We start from the raw sequence: 20,444 nt of genomic DNA on the forward strand, positions 1-20,444 counted from the left end.
GGATCCTGGCAGGTGACAGCGGACACATTAGAGTGCTGTTAATTTGAACGAAGGACCCCCAAAAGGACTAAGACTATGTTTGCAGTAATACATTATTTGTACTAGGCCCAAATTTGAAAAGGACCCCCAACATACATTTTAAAATCTCACAGAACAAGATTAGAGTATCATTTATATACAGAAAAAACATCTCAAAAAGATTATTTGCGTTAAGTACTCAAAATCTATTTTAGAATGTAATTTATTTGCAGATAAAGCCCCAAAAGATTGTTTGTGCCTATATTTGCAGTATTCAGTTAACTGAACTAGACCCCATCTTCAGCAGGACCCCCAACAGCCATCATGGTGGTAAAAGTCAAAGGTAGCATTGTATTGTACATCCTAGTGCTGTTTGTTCCGTGTTTTCGAATAAAGGACGTTCATGGATGCTATCTGCAGTGTGCAGCCAATCTTCACTTTTTCAAGAATATGCAAATGGTCGATAGTAGGAGGGTGTAATTTTTTGGAGCATTTCTCATACCTAATTCTGCTTCCCCAGAAACAATGGGAGATTACACTGCATATAGTACCATGCAGTAACAAACCTATATCTATGGTAGATTGTAGGGAGTAAAAATGTGCTGCAAAGTACCAGATGTTGTTAATTTCAGGATACTGGGATCTCAGAGCATGTGTCACATAGGGTACATTATCCTATGTCTGTATCAGTTACCAGGGGAAACAAAAGAGACTGTATGATGTCCAGACAATGCAGGTAGTATCATCAGAATGAAGAGTGGATCACAGTAACTCTGAATTAGGAGAGTTCAGTGAGCTCTAAAGAACACACACAATGGATTACATCCCAATGACAATTAGTGAGAGGTCCATCCACAGCAAGTCAATTGTATTTGTTATATTTGTGTAGCAAGGTTCCGGGGCTCCAAAGGCCTAATGGTGACCTCAAGGGTGAGGGAGAGCTGACAGCCTTCCTTGTAGAGTGAGTTACCAGGCATGGTGGGTGTGATGCAAGAAGAATAATGGGCACCAGTCACTATTTGAATGCAAAGAAACGATTTATTGTCTCTTAACAGAACTGGGGGACGAAGGGTTAGGCCAGGAGTAGATGCAATGGTAATGGGCAGACTCCGAGACTTCTATAGGTAGACAGTTATACAGTGGAAGGCCTCCAGCCAGATAACACTTCTGTATAGTTAGGACCGCTGTCTCCTATGGCAGGCAACTAATCTTGCAAAAGCCACTAACGGTAGTTGTACATAACTCTTGGTAACACAGAACAGTCCTTTTACTTATCTCACAGTATCCCACTGTAGATCTTCACTCACTGAGCTCCCAGTCTCTCACTAGACTTCCAGATCCCAGTCATCACTGGATCTCCTGAGCTCTTCCACAGCTATCCCGCTGTATACTCCTCAAGCGACACACCTGCTATCCTGCTGGGTCCCTGGCTTTGCACTTGCTGATGCTTTCCCACTTCTTCACCATCCTCGGCTGGTGAGAAGACTGCTCGGGTACTTGCTTTAGCTTACTCAAAGTAGTCTCCGGTAACGAGGTAGATGGTCCCTTAGTGGCAACAGCTTCCCCTCTACCACCAACCACAACCGGTTCCCCATCCGGCTGAACCTTCTCCACTTGGTCAGACTCCAGTCCCAACCCTACACTGCTTCTCCTGCTCATGGATAGGCCTCAGGCAGCCTAGCAGCCAGGTGTCCCTGGGATAAGCCTCAGGCTTCTGGCCTAGCAACCCGGGGGTGACATAACACATGTCCACCCAGACAGCCGTCCGATCACCTGACTCTACCCAATAAATAGGCTCTCCCAGCAAGCCAAGAGGCTTAAAGAAACCCTTGCCCATTGGCTGAGACACCCCCATCCATTCATAATCTGTCCTTGCTATGCCCTTGTCTGTCTACTGTCACCAGCTACAATGCTACCTAGTGACAAAAGAGAAAAGTGCAGCAATTCCAGAATTATGGGGAAATCAGTGGTTCTTCTAAAAAATAGCCAGGACAATTACTACATGGCAAACAAAATTTGTTATCAACCCTGCCTAAACACCAGGGGGCTACATCTGAGAATGGATTCCATGAGCTTCCTGATTTAAAGCGGGACTGTACTGGGGAAAAAAATATTAAAAGCCAGCAGCTATAAATACTACAGCTGCTGACTTTTAATAAATGGACACTCACCTGTCCCGGGGTCCAGCGATGCCGAGGCCGATCGATCGCTCGGCTCTCGGCTGCTGCCGCCACCATTCTAGGTGAGGGAATCAGGAAGTGAAGCGAATCGGCTTCACTTCCCGGTTCCCTACTGCGCATGCATGAGTTGCGTAGCGCAATAGGAATTGTCCGCGCTGTCTCTGGGACCCGTGTGTGTCCCAGCAGACAGCGCGGCAGAACAGGAAAAGGCATAGACTCCCGTGGGAGTCTATGCCCGGAAGTGGGTGTAAATACCTGTCTTTGACAGGTATCTGCACCCCCCTCCCCCCTGAAAGGTGCCAATTGTGACACCGGAGGGGGGGAGGGTTCCGATCAGTGGAAGTTCCACTTTAGGGTGGAACCCCGCTTTAAGCCATGTCTCTGCACTTCCTGTTTGCCAGATTATTGTGCTCTCTAGCCAGTATCTTGCTGCTGTCTTCCCTGCTGCTGTCCATATTTTGCTACCACTCGTTATCGACCCTTTACTTCAGGGATATGCAATTAGCGGACCTCCAGCTGTTGCCAAACTACAAGTCCCATCATGCCTCTGTCTCTGGATGTCATGCTTGTGGCTGTCGGAGTCTTGCTATGCCTCATGGGACTTTTAGTTCTGCAACAGCTGGAGGTCCGCTAATTGCATATCCCTGCTTTACTTGTTCCTTGACTATGCTTCTGCCTGATCCCAACCTGAAACTATTCGATACTGACCTTCTGGTTTGGTTACTGACTATGCTTTTGTTTGATCCCTACCTGCTTATCCGCTACTGAACGCCAGTTTGCTCACCTCTTGGTGGGGCGATCCTGAGGACTGCGACCTGGTATTAACACACAGAAAAATCCATCTATATCACTAGGAGCTCTGGTGAACACTGGTTAGTACTTAGTACTTCAGGTGAGCCAGGGTGACTGCCTGTGTACCTATGCTACTGGTCGGTGGTATTTGCGCTACTGCTAAAGCAACTGGTCTTCGAGCCTGACCCCTGATCGTGACAGTGCCCCCATGTAGCTGGTCTCCACATAAGAATGCCCCCTTATATCAGGTGACCCCATGAGAATGTCCCCTTATATCAGGTGACTCCATCAGAATTCTGACTTATCTCAGGTGACCCCATAAGCATGCACCCTTATATAATTTACCCCATCAATGCGCCCCCCTTAAATCAGGTGACCCCCATCGGAATGCCCCCTTGTAGATGCTATAAATTTCACACAAACCGATTAAAATACACTTAATGACATTTTTTACCAAAGAAATGTAGAATACATTTTGCTCTAAATTTATGACAAAATTTGATTTAATGAATATTTTTTATAGCAGAAAGTAGAATATATAATAATTTTTTTTTGTTTATTTAATAAAAACTAAAAAAACTCAGTGCTGATCAAATACCACTAAAAGAAAGCTTTTGTGTGAAAAAGTGATATAAATTGAATTTGCATACAGTGTTGCACGATCGACCAGTTAAGTAGCGCAGTGCTGAATAGCAACAAAATGCCATGTCATGAAGGGGGTAAAACCTTCAAGGTCAAGTGGTTAAAGGGGTTTGGTTTAATGACACGTAATCCTGCTCTAGATCAAGAGTGCATAATACGTATGTAGAGGCCAAAAATTAGTAAAGCACAGGGTGCCTCACAAACAAAAATTCCACCCAATACAAACTTCCTTGGCACCAAACGTACCTTGGCATGGTGTTGCTGGTGAGTCCCTACAGTCCACTCAATGCTGATGAATTCTCTCTCCTCCTCTTCAGTACAGGAAGGAGTCTGTGGCATCAGATGGAAGATGTCACCTCTCAGCCACCCTCGTGCATCTCTCTGCACAGGTAATCGTCAACATGCTCATTTGACAAGTCATGTCCCAGGCTTCATTTATCTGCTCCTTCTGGATGCCCACCTACCCACTTGTTCTGGCTCTGCACCTAGGCGTTCACATACTTGCTGCAAGCCCAGATGTGCACTGCAGGTCACCATTAAAAAAAAGAGCAAGGCAGCAAATAATCCATATCCTTGTTACCTGCAAAAATGTCTACACAAATTGAAAGGGTAGGGACCTGGTAGACCACTTGATATGAGCATGTGACATCATCAATAAGCGAGTATGTAATATGGCTTTTGCAGAGTAGACTGGCCAGAGAGGGATTACTTTGACACAGTTGGCCGCCTCACGCCGATATACATAGGCAGAATGGCATGGCTGGGCACAAGCACGTACTGGTATGTTGCCTTTTAAGAGCCCAGTTATGGGTCGCGCACTCGCGACCCGGTCCTGAGCTCCGTGATCGTGGCCGTGAGACCCGCAGACCCAATCGACACTGGTGTCCCGCGATCGGGTCACAGAGCTGAAGAACGGGGAGAGGTAAGTGTAAACAAACCTCTCCCCGTGCTTCCTAGTGAGCTTGTCACTGATAAGTCACGCCTCACTACAGTAAAAAAAACACATTAGGTCACACTTAACCCCTACACTACCCCCTAGTGTTAACCCCTTCACTACCAGTGACATTTTTACAGTAATCAATGCATTTTTAATCGCACTGATCGCTGTATTAATGCCAATGGTCCCACAAATGTGTCAAAATTGTCTAATGTGTCCGCCATAATGTGGCAGTCACAATAAAAATCGCTGATCACAGCCATTACTAGTAAATAAAAAAATGATTAATAAAAATGCCATAAAACTATTCCTTATTTTGTAGGCGCTATAACTTTTGCGCAAACCAATCATTAAACACTTATTGTAATTTTTTTTACCAAAAATATGTAGAAGAATAAAAATTAAAATTAAAAAATATTGCATGTTTTTCAAAATTGTTGCTCTATTTTTGTTTATAGCGCAAAAAATAAAAACCGCATAGGTGATCAAATCTCACCAAAAGAAAGCTCTATTTGTGGGAAAAAAAGGACACCAATTTTGTTTGGAAGCCATGTCGCACGACCACGCAATTGTCAGTTAAAGCGACGCAGTGCCTTATCACAAAAAAGGGCCTGGTCCTTTAGCTGCAAAATGGTCCGGGGCTTAAGTGTTTAAACATGTTTTGCAATATATGTGAACCAAAAATCCCTATTTTTATGGAAAGTTGGCTAGGAATGTGTGAGAGTGTAATCCAATAGGATTGCTTAATGCTTTGGCCAATCTGGAGACAGGTCTCACTGACCTGCCTCCTGATTGGCATTGAGGAAAGTTAGTGTGAAAGTAGCAAAAATTTATTGGCTACCTCACAGTGGTGCTCCGCACCACGATACCACGCTGTTTTGAATCCAATTAGAGCCTCTGGCTCTAATAACATGCTTCAAGATACACAGTCCTGCCTATCTCCGCCATAGTATTTCATGTGTCCAGGGGCGGCCCCTGAATAAAGAGGTCGGCGGAGGTGTTAGGGGGGGGGGTGGTTCCCGTGCGTCCACAATGCATGGGCCACCACTGGTAATCAGTGTACATTTCCCTTTACATTGGTGGTAAATGCAGAATTGCCCTTACACTGGTGGTCAGTGTAATTTCCCCTTTACATTGGTAGTCATTGTAAATCCCCCCTAACATTAGCGGTCGGTGTAGAAGTGTCTCCTTACATTGGTGGTCAGTACAAATCTCCTCAACAATGGTTGTCAATATAAATTCCCTCTTACAGGGAGGCCATTTGATATTCCCCCTTACACTGATGGTTAGTATAAATCCTCCTATTAAATCGGTGTCAGTGTAGAAATCCCTCTTTATATTGGTGGGTTGTGTAAAATCCCTTGTTACATGGTGGTCATTGTAAATCCTCTCTCACATTGGTGGTCATGCACTATACTTACTCTACATGATTCAGAATTTGCCACAGTGTACTGCCTTCTAACTAATCCCATCAACTCCCCAGCACTGATTCCAGGAGTCCTAGGATCTCTAGGAGATTTCTGTCTATTGATGGGTCTCCTCACCTCCCCAGTCCATGGTGCAGGCAGTGAGGAGATGATGTGCTGTAACTTTTAGCAACCAATCAGTGAGCAGTAATGATGTGCACTAACCTCTTGCAGCCAATCATTGCGCAATAAGGATATGCAGTAACCTCTAGCAACCAATCAGTGAGCAGTAATAATGTGCAGTAACCTCTAGCAACCAATTAGTGAGTGGTAAGGATGCCCAGTAACCAATCAGTGAGCAGTTTTGATGTACAGTAACCTCTAGCAACCAATAAACAAGCAGAAGTCATGTGCTGTAACCTCTATCAAATAATAAGTGAGCCAGTCAAACCAATCTATTAACCTTCTATGAGGAGCTGCCATCTGAATAAAGGAAGACCCATAGACCTGGTGTATCTGGATTTTGCAAAAGCATTTGATGAAGTTCCCCATAAAAGTTTACTATACAAAGTAAGGTCCATTGGAATGGACCATAGGGTGAGTACATGGATTGGAAAGTGGGTACGGGGCAAGTTTAGAGGGTAGTGATAGGCCTGGAGAGGCCCGGGACTTGGCTACATATATTCAAACAAAAATATTCAGGCTTAAATCATTGGTGTGACACTGCTTTTCTAAATCTCTTAGCCCCTGTACACACGGTCGGAGATTTCGACAACCAAATCCATCGGATTTTGTCAGTCGGATTTTGTCCGTCGGATCTTGTCCGAAAGTGTTGCATACACACGGTCGGACAAAGTTGTCGAAAAATCCGATCTTTCAGAACGTGATGACGTAATTTAGTTACGATGGGACTACGTTCAGGCTAGTAGCCAATAGCTTTGATGTAGGAATTTGATCGGAGCATGCGTGGCACTTGGTCCGATCAAAATTCTCTACACATGATCGGAGTATGTCTGATCGGCCCAGTTGGTCGGGAAATATTTCCAAGTTGGAAAATTGGGTCCGACGGATATTCGGACGGAATCAGTCCGATGCATACCACACACAGTCGGATTATCCGACAACACGGTCCGATAGGACACATTCCGACGGATTCTCCGACTGTGTGTACAAGGGCTTAACTTTTATCTGAAATACCTCCCAGAGGCCTCTTTTATACATGATACCCGTCTAACCTGAGTCACTGCGCCCCTCTTCATATGGTCAATACTTCTAACCTATTCCTTCGCAAAACCTTTAGTGTCTTCGGTTTGGATCGCTTTCAAAAAAAGGTATGTATACTGATTTCTTCTTTACAGGATTAGATAGGTCAGTGTTAGATCATGGATGTCTGAAGAGGAAGGGATTTTAGTGTTAAGGTTGACTTATCCTTTAATTGAAGCCAAACTCCAGCTAACACTTTGTAATCAGTTACATGAAAAAATAAAAACTGATAATTTTAATCACCCCTCCCAGTGTTAAATGGTTTGTGTAAGCTAATACATGCTGCTGGAAAGTTTGAGATTTTATAAAACATCAGACTTAAGTCTGGATTAACATATGAAAGTAGAAGAAAAAAAGCCCAAAAAAGAAAATTAATGCATCCATCACATACAGTATAAGCCCTTGTACACACGGTCTGAGAATCTGTCGGAATGTGTCCTATCGGACCGTGTCGTCAGATAATCCGACTGTGTGTGGTATGCATCGGACTGATTCCATCGGAATCTCCGTCGGACCCAATTTTCCAACTTGTTGGAAATATTTCCCGACAAACTGGGCCGGTCGGACATACTCCGATCATGTGTAGAGAATTTTGATCGGACCAAGTGCCACGCATGCTCAGATCAAATTCCTACATCAAAGCTATTGGCTACTAGCCTGAATGTAGTCCCATCGTAACTAAATTACATCATCACGTTCTGAAAGATCGGATTTTTCGACAACTTTGTCCGACCGTGTGTATGCAACAGTTTCGGACAAAATCCGACGGATTTGGTTGTCGAAATCTCCGACCGTGTGTACAGGGGCTAAGAGTTGATAAGTTGTGAAATAATAAATGTTTTCTTTTGGATTTAATACTAATTTAAAGGATTTCTCTCTCTAAAGCCCTATACACACTGTCAGATTTTCTGCTGATTTTTGTCTTCAGATTTACCAAAACCATGTAGTAGAAGGGCCTACCTGATTGCATACAAATTGAAACTCCTAAGGTTTGACCTCATATTATAAGGTTTTGGTAAATCTGAAGGAAAAAATCTGCAGAAAATCTGATAGTCTGTATGGGGCTATAGTGTGATAACTGAAGTTTGGGATTTCCCATCAATTTCTGTCACCATGAAAACAGTCAACAGGTAAAGCAGAGAGTTTGAATCTTCCTTGATCACCTTTTATAAATACAAAAATGGTCTTCATAGACAACTTGGGGCAACGTTATTTACTTTTAGAATGTATATAAATCCTATAAATGAACTTCTCTTACAGGAGATGTATGGGAGGATGCGGGGCCTGCGCTATCACTAGGCAAACTAGGCAGCCGCCTAGGGCGCACTACCACCTAGGGCGCAGCCACGGACTCTGTCCCTGTGAAACCCCAGGCATGGGTGAGCTTGGCACTCCTCTCCTGGTCACTGTGAGCCCGGTTCAACTCCCGGAGCACATCTGTTGCAAGTGCCGTCAATCCTCCGATGTGTTCGCTGAGCTCCCGGCTTTCACATCTCCTCCTCCAGTAATATCTGACAGTGCCGGCCCCGGGATTCTGCTGTGCTCTGTGTCAGTGTGAGTACAGCGGAGGGGGCGGGCCTTGGTGGAGATCATGGATCATGGGAGCATTGTGAAAAGTGCAGCGGCTTTTAGCTGACCTCCCAGCCGTCGGGGGACACCAAGGAGTGGTTGGATGAATACTGCCCGCCTCCTGCTGAGAGCCCTGATGATCTGTACGATGAGGCCATGAAGAGTTAAGGAGGAGAATGGATCTTCTGATCTACATTGCGCGCTGTGTGTGTGTGTGTGTGTGTGTGTGTGTGTGGGGGGGGGGTGAGTAGTGCAGGAATTAGGTAAGTCAGTTTTGTGGTCAGGTAGGTTAGTGTAATGGCAGGCAGGTACGTTTAGTGGTCAGGTAGGTCAGTTTAGGTAGGTCATGGTGTTACATGGGCAGGACAAAGGGGGTGGAGTCAGGTAGGATTACACACGTGAGTACTCACTATTAAAGAGCAGCACCACACAAAATTATATTCTTATAATTGCATTGTAATTTAATTGTAATTTAGTGCAAATAATTCTAGTTACGTATCTTTTTTAATCTTTAATCTTTTAATCTTTCTCTGTATTTTGAAATTATTATTTTTTTGTACAGTATAACGTTTTGGATTTAGATTATAGTTTACATACCAAGTATTATGATAGGATTTAGCTGACCTCTAGTGGTAAAAAAAGGTAATAAACAAAACGCAGCTACATAGTTTTGCAAATGACATATATTTACTGTATTGGTTAATAAAATAAATGCATTCAGTGTGCCCCTGGCTTCCAAAAAATCCCCCCCCCCCCATCCCATTCTTAAAGAACGGGATGGGAGGGGTTGTTTTTAAGAAAAAAAAATTCTTCATCAGTTTAGGCCAATATATATACTTCTACATATTTAGTTGGGTTCAAGACATTAAACTAAATATGTTTATAATCGCTGTGGACATTTTTATACATCGTTGCCTCTGAAGTGCAGGAAGGTTTCATAAATATTTTTTTTAATTCAGTTTTTTTGCACAGCTAAATTGAAAACACAGTGATAATGATACTATTTAGGGTCAACTTACATCTATGCGTTGCAACAACATGCGTGATACTGCAACACAGGTTTTAAATGCGTTGATGCATTGCCGCTAATTTTGAATAGCACCCCAATGCACAATGTACAATAGAAGGGCCGTGTAGGTACGTTTGCACGCACTAGTGCTGCACGAAATGCCGGCGCGTGCATACGTCCGGTGACGTTCATGGCGCTAATGGACTATTTAACCTGCCTTACTTCCTTGGATCAGTGCTGCCTGGTCTACAGCGTTACCTGTGATTCCTGATTAGCATTTGCCTGTACCTGCTCCAGTTGACCCTACCCGGCTTGCTCCTGACTACCCCTGCTTATCTGCCTGCACCTGACCTCGGCTTGTTTTGACTATGTTCCTGTCTGCTCCTTCTGCCACTTCACTGCCAGTCTGTTGCCGATCCTGCCTGTACCTGAGACAACGTTCCTGCCTGCTGCTTCTTCTACCTTGCTGCCAGCCTGTTGCCGAACCTACCTGCATCTGATTATGCTCCAGTGTCCACCTGCTCGGGACTAGTATGCCTACGCTTCCAGTCCATCTGCCTGCACCTGCCTGAGCTCCAGTTTCCAGTCCGACAGCTCTTCCTGAGTCCGTTCCAGTTCTTGCTTCAGTTCCGGTCCAGTTCGTCTACCAGCAACCTTGTCAGGCACTCGTGCTCCTCCTGGTTTTTCTATCAGGGGCCTCGAGTCAGAGGGGTAAGAGAGGCCTCCCTCTGCATACCAGACTCTACCATCAGGTACGTGACACTTTTTGAAACTTTATGTATTAAAGAAGAAGTACAGCCAAAGCTTGTTTGGCTGTACTTCTCCTGTGCATCACAGGAGCGCAGTTCATTCTGTCAGCTGATGTCACCGAGCGGATCCAGGCTTGGGAAGGATCGCGACCATATGGTCGGGATCCGCCCATTTGCCTGGACCAGCACCCAGCTCAGCCAGCCGCTGAGAGCCTGGGCCAATCGCTCCCGCCACCTCCCACAGCCCAGCACTCCAGTGAGCGAGAAGGGGGGGAAGCAGAGAGCTTCTGCCTGACAGTCATCAGCTCTCTGCTCGCAGACCTATGAGAACCGAGCGATCGGCGGTATTTGATTGCTCGGTTCTCGATGTTAGAGCCGACGGGTGACAGATGCTGCATCCAGCTAGGTAAGTATGAATCTGAAAAAAACAAACCGCATACTTCTCTTTTAACTAAATTATCCATTTTAGCACCAGAATATTCTACCCCCTTCCTGACTAGGAGCACTTTTCCAATTTGGCACTGCGCTACTTTAACTGGTAATTGCGTGGTCATACAATGCTGTACGAAAACAAAATTTTAGTCCTTTTCCACCACAAATAGAGTTTTCTTTTGGTGCTATTTGATCACCTCTGTGGTTTTTATTTTTTGCGCTATGAACAAAAAAGTGCGACAATTTTGAAAAAAAAAAATATATATATTTTTTTTCTTTTTGCTATAATAAATATCCACAAAAATGTTTTTAAAAACAAATTTCTTCATCAGTTTAAGGCCAATATATATTCTTCTACATATTTTTAGTAACAAGAAATCGCAATAAACATATAATGATTGGTTTGCTCAAAAATTATAGTGTCTACAAACTATGGGAAATATTTATGGTATTTTTATGGCAATTTTAATATTTTAATTTTTTTTATCTAGTAATGGAGGTGATCTGGGATTTTTTGTGGTACTGCAACATTGCGACGGACAGATCGGACACTTTTGACACATTTTTGGGACAATTGACATTTATTGCATTGCATTATATTGCTATAAATATGCACTGATTACTGTGTAAATGACACTGGTAGGGAATGGGTTAACACTAGGGGATGATCAAGGGGTTAAAGGTGTGTTCCCTCAGTGTGTTCTAACTGTATGGGGCTAGGACTGACTAGGGGAGGAGAGATATTGTTGTTCCTACTTACTAGAAACAAACGATGTGTCTTCTCTCCCCAGACAGGACAGAAATTTGTGTGTTTACACACATAAATCCTTGTGCTGGCTCTCGTGCACATGCGACCGTGCATGGCCAGCGACGATCAGTCACCCGCCTTGCAGCAGGTCTTAAAGTGAACCCTGTGTATATATATATATATATATATATATATATATATATATATATATATATATATATATACGGGGGTTTTGCACAGGGGTGTCATTCTGCCCCTGTAAAAAGATGTGAGCCTGTCGGGAACCGGTTATACGGTTATATACCTCACTTTTTTGAGGGTTTGTATCTGATTAATTACTTATTCAAAACAATAATCGGACAAATAATCAATTATGAAAATAATTGTTAGTTACACCCTATTCCAGAGTGGCAGCTCCCAGCAAGGTAACAGGCACTATCAAATGGTCCTTGTATAGTCCCAGCTGTGACATCCAGTGGCTGCCCATGCATTGTGGGCGCTTGGGCGCCACCCCCCCAATGCCTCTCCACCACCATCCCTATCCATGTTCCCCCACCCCTTTCAGGACACCGGACACATGAATTACTATGGCGGGGATAGGCGGGGGGGTTTATTTTGAAGCACGTGATTAGATCCAGAGGCTCTAATAGACTTCAAAATAGGGTGGGCTCTGGGCCCAGAGCATTGCGTCCTGATCCCACCCTGTTGTGTGACGGTTGCGAATATATAGCGTTCCTCCCTGGCAATCAGGAGGCAGGTCAGTGAGACCAAAAGCGTCAGCCAATCCTATTGGATGCCTAGCTTTGGAGGAACAGGAAGAAGACACACGGCTGCGGGAATAGCAGACACTGCCCACATTCCATCACCGGAGAGGAAGAGGGGACACCGCAGCACGCCAGCCCTAGATTGGGTAGGTGCCGCGACGCTGTCCTCAGGGGATGGATTGATGTCAGTGTCACACCGCGGTCCATGGCGTGGGGGAAATGTGGCTGGTATGTGTCATACCGCAGTCTTCCTGGGGGGGGGGATGCTGCTGTCAGTGTCGCCCACCCAAAAGAAAAGCCACCAACCGCCACTGGTGACATCACTATAAGGAATGGAGGGGGATATGGAGCTAAGATGTAAATGACCACTGTGCACCAATGATGACCACTTGCACTGACACAGGGGCACCATTCCTTCCTGATGCCAGGATGTTTACTTACATTGACCATAAGCTGTTTATTATTCCCACTGACATGGGATGTTCATTGCTCCCAAGGATGTTGGGATGTTTATTAATCCCACTAACACAAGATGTTTGTTTATTACTCCCACTGATATGAGATGTTTATTACTCCCCTGACACTGGGTCATTTATTATTCACACTAACACAATTATACTAGATTAGTATCCAATAAACTAGAATGTATATTACTTCCACTGACATAAGGCGTTTATTACTCCCACTGATGCTGGTTCATTCTTTACTCACACTACCACAATGATATTTATTACTCCCACTAAATTGGAATATTTATCACTCCCAGTGACCATGAGATGTTCACTACCCACACTAACACTAAAATTATTATATAAATTATATAATATATAAATATATGATTATAACCCCTTCCCACCTGTCCCGGTGTCCCTTTAAAATATTCTGAATGCCCAGGGCGCAGGAAAGATCTGTGATCATATCCCCACTGTGATTGGCTGTCACAGTGGTCACATGATTGGGAGTCAGTCCCACCAGCTACCGATTGTTAATGGTGATGAGCTGTCAGAGACAACTCAGTCTTTGTGCTGGGATGTGGGCAGTATGTGGGCTTTAAAGCCCACCCTTTTGCTGCCACACATATGTGTTATGTGGGTGGCAACAGGTATATCACTTTAAGTGATGTTTATTACTCCCACTGACCCCAGGGCATTTTTTTACTCCCACTAAAGCCGGGATGTTTATTAATCTCACTTACAATAAAATGGGACACTGGGATGTCTATTATTCTCTGAGTACCCGGGGTATATGTGATTTGATGTACAACACACCGACAAATGTCCGTTGGGATGTATATAACACTCCCCGTAACAATAAGATTTTTATTACTCTCATTGATAATGAAATACTTACAACAGCATTTATTGCTCTCTCTTTATTATTCTCAATTTATTACAGTTTTTCTTTTTCAAATTAAATGTTCATAAAAATATATGTTAAATAAATAAATATATTATATAATATATATATATATATATATTTTAGAATTTACATTTACAGTTAAAATATTTAAAATAGAAAATGTAAATATTTAAAAATGCTTTTTTTTTAAATATACAAAAATAAATAAATACAATATATTTAAAAATATATGAACAGCATATCTCAATTTATTATTAGAATGTATTACTCCCATTCACACCGGGATGTTTAATTGTTCTCTGAGAACACGGGGTATGGTTTACTATAGACGGGCAATTTTTTTTTTTTTATTATTTATGTAGAACACACTGATGACAGGTTCTCTTTAGAAGGGCATTTCCTGCCTTTGGGATGTATATAATTCCTGCTGTTGGGATGTATATGACTCTTCCTGTTGGGATGTATATAATTCCTGCTGTTGGGATGTATATGACTCTTCCCGTTGGGATGTATATGATTCCCACTGTTGGGATGTATATGACTCTTCCCGTTGGGATGTATATGATTCCCGCTGTTGGGATGTATATGACTCTTCCCGTTGGGATGTATATGATTCCCGCTGTTGGGATGTATATGACTCTTCCCGTGACATTAAGATGTTTGTTACTCTCACTGACTATAAGATTTGTATTACTCCCATTGATGATGAAATATTTACAACAGCATTTATTGCTCTCTCTTTATTGTTTTCGATTTATCAGTTTGTTTGTTTTTTTTTTCAAATTAAATTTCATAAAAATATATATTTAAAAATATAATACATATATTTTAAGAATTTACATTTACAGTTAAAATATTTAAAACAGAAAATGTAGATAATTAAAAATATATATTTTTTTAAAGAATTTACAAAAATAAATAAAAATATATATTTAAAAATATATGAACAATATATCTCAATGTATTACTCCCATCCACACTGGGATGTTTGTTATTCTCTGAGAAGGCGGGGTATGGTTTACTATAGGCGGACAGATGGGGTTGGATGTAGAACACACTCATGACAGGTTCTCTTTAAAACGACATTTCCTTGTTGGGATCAGCTGACTGTCACACAGGAAGCCGATCACCAGGACTTCCGCCCTTCTTCCGTACGCTACACACAGAGCCCGCCCACTCGAGTGACGCTACCGGGCGGGATCTCCCTCTACATGGGAATACGCTCTATGTGGGCGGATTGTTTTTCTTCGTCTAACCAATGAAGGCAGAGACAGAGACATGGGCGGAGAGTGCGTGCAGTAGTGCGCATGCGCAGTCTGTGACTATGTCTACCGGTAATGTGCACATGGATTGTGCGGTGTGCTGATGGGGTTTTAGTGGTCGGCGACTTTTTGTATCGGTTGCGGGTCATCCAGACTCTGTGATAAGGTGAGATGAATGACATCTACAGTATGCTGGACTGGATTTGGCTGGGAATAGGTGATCACGTGTATATGACATCTGTGTGACAGACAGAGACAGTACATGTGTGTGTGTGTGGGGGGGGGGGGGGGTCATGTCTGCTTAATAGTTGATGTAAGTAGTGGCTGGGGTTATAAATGATGGTAATATCCAGGCACTATTACAGTGATCTATTATTACTGCCACACATTTCAACACATTGTTATAAGGAAAGTTTTATAATATAAAGTATAATCTATATTCGGATTTAAGATGTCTGATTGGCCATGCAGTTTAAGGACAAATTATTTTTCAAGCTGTGCATCTCCTAGTTTTAAGTAGGGGGCTGCAATACTAACCTGCAGCCCACAGCGGTCCCCCCTGAGATTCCTTATTTTGCCACAAGATGTCCTCAGTCTTCCATGTAATTCCCAACATTGCTCAAACCAGAATATTTAGGGCAGGGGTCTTCAAACTGACCCTCCGGTTGTTCAGGAACTACAATTCCCATCACGTCTGTTAATGTCAGAGTTTTACAAGGCCTCATGGGACTTCTTTCTTTCTACATGTTGCGGCACATCGCTTTGAGGTGAATAAGGGTGAATGAAATGCTACTTGATGGCACTTCAATAAATAAAAAATTAAAAAGTGCAAGGCATTATTTAAGACCTTCTTGGACCGCGCCCATTACATAGAACACTACCTGCTATGGTAGAATGAGCCCTGAAGGGATCCTGTGTGGTCCAGATGTCATAGATCCACCCCTGAGGGAGCATCTCTGCTACAGATGAGCACAGGCTGGGATCAAACCCAGAGGCAACTCTCACTTCCAATCAGCAGTGCCCATGGCATTCCACAGCCAAGCATAACAAAGGGACAGGGATGCTTGTGACAGCAGTGACCTAATATGGCCATATATGGATAATGTCCTTGGCAAAATTGGGCCATGGCAAGTGATTTCCTGATCATCCCCACCCCTGTGTTACATGCAGCTGTGGGGTGGAGGATGCTCTGACTGCAGCTGATTAGGCCGGAGTGACAGCTTGCTGATGGATTTGGTCCGCATTTAAGTTTGGACAAACCCCATTGCTCATCTCTCATCGCCACTATGCCTGACATTCACTAAGCAATAATGCAGAGAGTGGCAATCAGGTTATGGATGAAAGTCTTGGCTGTTTCCACATTTGCGTGTTCCAGCTCCATAGAAAACTTCAAAACATAAAAAGATAGCATACATGAATGGGGTAGAACCAAAACCTTGCTTTGTGCACTGCTCCAAATCATTTGGTGGGGGGGGTTATGGTGTGGGGTAGGGCTTGGCCCCTTAGTTCCAGTGAAAGGAACTCCTTAAAGCGGAGCTCAACCCTAAAGTGGACCTTCCGCTCATTGGAACCCTCCCCCCCTCCGGCGCCACAATTGGCACCTTTCAGGGGGGAGGGGGTGCAGGTACCTGTACAGTACATGTATCTGCACCCACTTCCAGCATAGATATCTGCAGAAGCTACGCCCCTTTCCGCAGAATCTACGCCCCTTTCCGAAGGTCCCCCGCTGTCTGCTGGTAAACACACGGATCCCAGAGACAGCGGGGACCATCCTTATTGCGCAGCGCGACTCGCGCATGCGCAGTAGGGAACCGGGAAATTAAGCCACAAGGCTCCACTTCCTGATTCCCATACCCAAGATGGCGGCGGCAGCACCCGAGAGACGAACGAGAGATCGGCTTCGGGTGCCGACATCGCGGGTGCGCTGGGCGGGTAAGTGTCATTATTTTAAAAGTCAGCAGCTGCAGTATTTGTAGCTGCTGGCTTTAAAAAAAAAAAAAAAAAAAAAACCGGCGAACTCCCGCTTTAAGGTGTCAGTGTACCAAGACACTTTGGACAATTTCACGTGGGAACAACTTGGGGATGGCCCCTTCTTCTCGTTTGTTCACTGGTGACTGCACATCAGTGCACAAACAAGGTCTATAAAGACGTGGATGAGCCAGTTTGGGGTGGAGGAACTTGACTGGCCTGCACAGAGTCCTGACCTTAACCCGATAGAACACCTTTTGGCTAAATTAGAGCAGACTGCGCGCCAGGCCTTCTCATCCAACATCAGTGCCTGACCTCACAAATGCGCTTCTGGAAGAATGGTCAAACATTCCCATGTACACACTCCTACACCTTGTGAACAGCCTTCCCAGAAGAGTTGAAGCTGTTATAGCTGCAGAGTGTCGGCCAACTCAATATTGGTCCCTGTGGACTAAGACTGGGATGCCATTAAAGTTTATGTGTGTGTGTAAAGGCAAGTGTCCCAATACTTTAGATAATATAGTGTATCAACACATTAGTAGTGTAAGGCTCGATTCACATTAACTGCTTGCCGACCGGCTCCTGTACTTTTATGTCGGCAGAATGGGACGGCTGGGCAGTAAAGTAAAAAGTACCTGTACACTACTTTGAATTTTACGCCGTGCCCACGCATGCCGCCGGCGGCGCACACGCCTGCCGCGAGCTCTGTGACTGTGCCCGCGGACTCGATGTCCACGGGATACCCGCGATTGTGAATGGGGAGATGCCAATGTAAACACAGCATCTTCCCCGTTCTGCCTAGTGACAGGACACTGATCATCTGCTCCCCGTCATCAGGAGCAGCGATCAATGTCATGCCACTGCTAGCCAGTCCACCAGACGTTAGAATCACTCCCCAGGACACACTTAATCCCTCCCTGCCCCCAAGTGGTTAACCCCATTCACTGCCAGTGACATTTTTACACCTATCCATGCAATTTTATAGCATTGATCGCTGTATTAATGGCAATGGTCCCAAAAATTGTCCAATGTGTCCGCCATAATGTCGCAGTCACGATAAAAATCTTGATTGCCGCCATTACTAGTAAGTAAAAAAAAAATAAAAAAAATGGGGGGGAAAAAAAAAAGATGAATAAAAATGCCATAAATCTATCCCCTATTTTGTAGACACTATAACTTTTGTGCAAACCAATCAATCGCTTATTGCGATATTTAAAAAAAAAAAAAAAAAGGGAAAATTATTTTTTGGGGATATTTATTATAGCAAAAAGTAAAAAAAATGCTTTTTTTTTTTTCAAAATTGTTGCTTTTTTTTGGTTTATAATGCAAAAAAATAACCGCAGAGGTGATCAAATACCACCAAAAGAAAGCTCTACTTGTGGGGGGAAAAAAGGACATCAATGTTGTTTGTGAGCCACGTCGCACGACTGCGCAATTATCAGTTAAAGCGGTGCAGTGCCGAATCACAAAAAATGCTCTGGTCTTTGGCCAGCAAAATGGTCTGGGGCAATGCCATTTTGACACAATTTTACCATGTATTGCGATTTGAAGTGACCTGGTTGCATTTTTTCATATTTGGAGCCGTGTCGCACAGTAACCTTTTCCAAAATGTTTCCGTAGTAAGTCTCGTTGATGTGAATGGGCATCATTGATAATAATGTGATTTCCCCAATGGACTCAAGTTGCATCAGAAATTGCGTTAGTATGAACGGAGCCTAAAGCCTAGTACACACGGGCCAAATATCTGGCGGCATCGGCTGGTTCAATAGAAACCGGGTGACGTTCATCCTGTGTGTACATCAGCCGGTCTGACAGAAGCCAAGGAGGGGCATGACCGAAAAGGGACTGCCAATCAGCTCCCGTTTAGTGCTCTCAGCTAATGGCTAAGAGTGCTAACTAGAGAGTTCTGGTGGGGTCGTCTTCCTGTCAGAACACAATAGCTCAGCGGGGGGACATGGGGTACTAACATCAGATTGTTAGTGTAGCAACTCCCGAGCTCTTCAGTTTGTTTTTGTTTTTTGTTCAGCCTGCTGGCTTGAATGGGGGGAAAAAAAACTACTAGTGTTTACCAGGCTAAACAATCATGGGTCTTTGAAGGTGAAATTATAAGACTGAGGAAGATTTACATATAATCCACATTTATTGGTATGTATATTTCTAAAATGTGCATCAAGGTTTAAAACTAACAAAAGTTTCCATGTATACCAGCACAATGAGATTCAAGATCTTGTATGCAGGTATCTCCATTTTCAGATAAAAACTTTGAGTAGTTACTGCAACATGTTTCGCCCAAACAGACTTTGTAAGGAAAAGTACTAGAAGTTACTGCATATGTGAAAAAAAACAATTGTATCTTGTATTGTAAAAAAATACAATTTGAGATACACAAAAATTTATAAGACCCCTTTCACACCACACCACCCTTTGCGTCGGCGGTAAAACGCTGCTATTTTTAGCGGCGTTTTACCGCCGGATTTGCGGCGCATTTCGGCCGCTAGTGGGGCGCTTTTACCCCCGCTAGCGGCCACGAAAGGGTTAAAACCACCGGCAATATGCCGCAATAGCGGCGTATTGCCGGCGGCATTACAGCGCTGCCCCATTGATTTCAATGGGGCGCAGTGGTGAAAGAGCGGTAAACACACCGCTCCTTCACCGCTCCAAAGAAGCTGCTGGCAGGACTTTTTTCTGACGTCCTGCCAGCGCACCGCTGTAGTGTGAAAGCCCTCTGGGCTTTCACACTACAAACAATGGTGCAGCTTCTTTAGGGCGGATTGCAGGCGCTATTTCTAACGCTATAGCGCCTGCAAAACGCCCTGGTGTGAAAGTGGTGTAATATATTGTTGGATTATCTGTGTGTGTGTGTGTGCGCGCGTGCGCGCGCGTCCACGCCTCCCAACATGAAGCCCATGTTGAAGTACCTTCTGGAAGTCATTATCCTGAAAATGAAGATACCTGGAATGTAATCTCATCATCGTGCTGACGTATGTGGAAACTTTGTTACTTTTAAACATTGATGCACGTTAAGACATACCAATAAATATGTGGATTTTATGTAAATTTTCCTCATTGTACGGATGATTGGCCCCTTCAAAGTCCCATTAGTGTTTCCATAAAATGAAAGAATATAGAAGGTGTGCTTTCCCAGGAACTCTGCCCAGAGATCTCGCCCAACAAAAATCGGTAGGTGGTTGACCTATTCAACATTTACCAAAAATCTGAAATTAGTTTTGCGTGAAATGACCTTGAGGCATGATGAGTACCATGAGATGCGATATTCAACCTTCCTGAAAGTGCCACCAAGATCCACAAGTTTGTATTATTTTTGAATGGGCTGTCAACACACCCC

The 20,444-nt window shown here is 43.8% G+C and overlaps 1 protein-coding gene across 4 annotated transcripts in view; it reads left to right on the top strand.

Moving 5' to 3' along the window:
• The window catches only part of WDR89 (WD repeat domain 89), a 111,828-nt gene that overhangs the window by 56,118 nt on the left and 35,266 nt on the right, over positions 1 to 20,444 (top strand). For 2 of the 4 annotated variants that reach the window (XM_077464357.1, XM_077464358.1), the window contains exon 1: positions 15,169 to 15,296. The exons of 1 other annotated variant lie outside the window; for it this stretch is intronic. The gene's annotated coding sequence lies outside the window, so the exon portion shown is untranslated. Of the gene's footprint in view, positions 1 to 15,139; positions 15,297 to 20,444 lie in introns of those variants that run through there. One more of the 4 variants, XM_077464356.1, reaches the window with a different exon arrangement.

The sequence above is a fragment of the Lithobates pipiens genome, unplaced genomic scaffold (assembly GCF_037356315.1).
Source record: "Lithobates pipiens isolate NorthernLeopardFrog02 unplaced genomic scaffold, aLitPip1_a1.2 Scaffold_30, whole genome shotgun sequence".
NCBI lineage: Eukaryota > Metazoa > Chordata > Amphibia > Anura > Ranidae > Lithobates > Lithobates pipiens.